The following is a 2,725-nucleotide window of genomic DNA, read 5'->3' as shown; positions in this document are numbered from 1 at the left end:
ATATCATTTGTATTTGTACAGTTTGTCTGAAAATTGAACTTCTGGTTAAAAGTTTAAGGCTCCATGCCCACTGGGCAAAAAAAAATAAAAAAATCACCAGTTCCCCTGGCACTTTTTGTTCACATGTAACAATCAGTATTTTTTTTTGCTAGAAAATCACTTAGAACTCCAAAACATTTTTTTTTCAAATGCAATTTTTTGTGAAAAAATACACGTTCTTGACTTTTAATGCAAAAGAAAAAAAAAACACAATACATAAATGATTTTTTTGTAAAATATAAAAGATGAAATTACGCCAAATTAAAAGATAACAAACACACCATGCTTTAAAATTGTGTACGGCCGCGCAACGGCAACAAACGATTTACATTTTACTTTCCATAGGTGACGCTTTAAATGCCTTTAGGCTTACAGGTTAGCAATTTTGATTTACCGGAGGTCTGGTGCTAGAATTACTGCTCATGATCTGACATTCGTGGTGATACCTCACACGTGTGGATTGTGGGACCAAAGCGTGCATTCGCCTTTGCAAACAAGAACGGAAGGACGGGGCATTTAAATACATTTTATTTTACACTGTTGCTGTTAATCACTTTTATTGCTGTTTTATTTCTGTCACAACGAATGTAAATATCCTTGTGACAGCAAAAGGGATGTGACAGGTCCTCTTAATGGAGAGATCAGGGGTCTACAAGACCCCAAATCCTTCCTCTGCACTTAAACTATTTTAAAACACCGAAATCAGTGTTTCTGAATGCTTTTGATTTTCAAAAAATGGCGCTGATAGTTCCCGAGTAGACCGGAAGTGATATCATGTCATCGCTTGCGAGTTACTATTACGAACAGCCTATCAAAGCCGATCCTAGATTTGTTCAGCTGTCCGGCCAGCCGGCAGATGCACCAGCTGGTCCCTCGTGTCTCCCGGTGGGGCGAGAGAGCCCAAGAGAGCAGCAGAAGGTGGGGGGCGGTGGATGTCCCCTCCCACTGCTTGTAATAACAATCGAGCAGCTGGTGAGACAATTGCTATTACTAGAGAGCCAACTGCCGGCTATCAAAAATGGTACTGAGACTATACTTTCAGGGATCATTTCTATAGTTCTTGACTGTCGAAATGTGCTCTAAAGTGTACAAACTCACCAATCACGATGAAGAGTCATAGTGGTTATTCCTGAGCGCGAAGTGAGTTAGTAGCGCTGCTTTATTGTAGTGCTTCTAGCTGTTGATGACCGTTCCTCTTCTCTCTTGTAGAGAAGCTGGGGGGAATGACCACGAGCTGAGTGATAAAAAAAAAAAAAAAAAAAATGGTACTGAGGTGACACCAGGCATCATCCCGGTATAACCACCGAAAGTCCAATGTGGTGAAGTGGTTAAGCATTTACAACAGCATTTTTTGTTCTTTTTTGGGATAGAGGTTTGAGATAAATGATAAAAAGCTAACCATTGTAAGTACCCCATCAGTGTTAAATGGTTTGTCTCAACTCTCTAACTGTCACTTTTGCTAGACAGCTTGGTCTGTTAAAAGAAGTTCAAAAATAACAGACTTACTGGCAGCATCAGCAGGTAAAAAGTAATGGAAAAAAGAAAACTAAAGCAGTCATCATATTTAAAGTGGAGGTTCACCCAAAAAATACATTTTTAACAGTAGATTGGGCCTAATTACGGGAAGCAGAATCGGTTGTTTTGATTAAAATCAATGCAGTACTTACCTTTTTTGAGATAGATGTTCTCCCGCCGCTTCCGGGTATGGGCTGCGGGACTGGCCGTTCCTATTTGATTGACAGACTTCCGACCGTCACCAGTTTCCGAAAGTAGCCGAACGTCGGTGCGCAGGCGCCGTATAGCGCCGCACCTACGGTCGGCAACTCGTGACGCGCTGTATGCGACCGTCGGAAGGCTGTCAATCAAATAGGAATGCCCAGTCCCGAAGACCATACCCGGAAGCGGCAGGAGAACATCTATCTCAAGAAAGGTAAGTACTGCATTGATTTTAATCAAAACACCCGATTCTGCTTCCCGTAATTAGAATTACATTTTTTTTTTCGGGTGAACTCCCGCTTTAAGGACCGGTGAGCCGCAATTTATTAAATTTTTGTTTCTGGGTTACATATGTTTTAAGCAACAGGTACTGCAGTATCCTCACATATCTTTAAACCTCTTTGAGTTCCTTCCAAGATGCCACCTGCAAGAAAAAACAAGTTGCAGAGAAATTTACAATAGTGGTGGGGTTCACGTGGAATGTTGTTTAAAAGCACTTTCTCTACATTTTTATAATAGTATTTTTAGATTTTATTTAGCATGCATATGTATGTTAAGATTCTTGAGATTTTGTCTTTTGGATTGAAGTAAAATGTAGATATTTAACCCAGGTAGAAATTATGGTGGGCAATCTATACTTATGTTTTTTATTACCGTATATACTCGAGTATAAGCCAAGTTTTTCAGCACATTTTTTGTGCTGAAAATGCCCCCCTCGGCTTATACTTGAGTCACCTTTTTGCGCCTGATCTCTTGGATTTTGGGGACCTGGCACTGGCCAGCCGTAGGTCCCCTGGACCCCAAACTTGGCACACATTCCTCTTCAAGTGTGCAAAGTTTGTTGTCTGGGGGACCTACGGCCAGGGAGCACCGATTGTTCAAAGGTGGGCACTCCTTCCATAGACTCCCTTGTTAAATGGTCCTTTCTCCGGTGAATTTGGGGACCCAGTCCCATGTTAATCTTCAGTCT

At 41.2% G+C, this 2,725-nt stretch overlaps 1 non-coding gene across 1 annotated transcript; it reads left to right on the top strand.

Moving 5' to 3' along the window:
- Nucleotides 1-1,065: 1,065 nt before the first annotated feature.
- Nucleotides 1,066-1,282, top strand: LOC120934005. The gene has a single exon (XR_005748167.1). It is a non-coding gene; the product is annotated as a small nucleolar RNA U3 (small nucleolar RNA).
- Nucleotides 1,283-2,725: the final 1,443 nt, after the last annotated feature.

This window comes from Rana temporaria, chromosome 3 (assembly GCF_905171775.1).
Source record: "Rana temporaria chromosome 3, aRanTem1.1, whole genome shotgun sequence".
In the NCBI taxonomy this organism is placed as follows: domain Eukaryota; kingdom Metazoa; phylum Chordata; class Amphibia; order Anura; family Ranidae; genus Rana; species Rana temporaria.
Note: the sequence above shows the minus strand (reverse complement) of the source record. Positions and strands in the feature narration are given on the sequence as shown.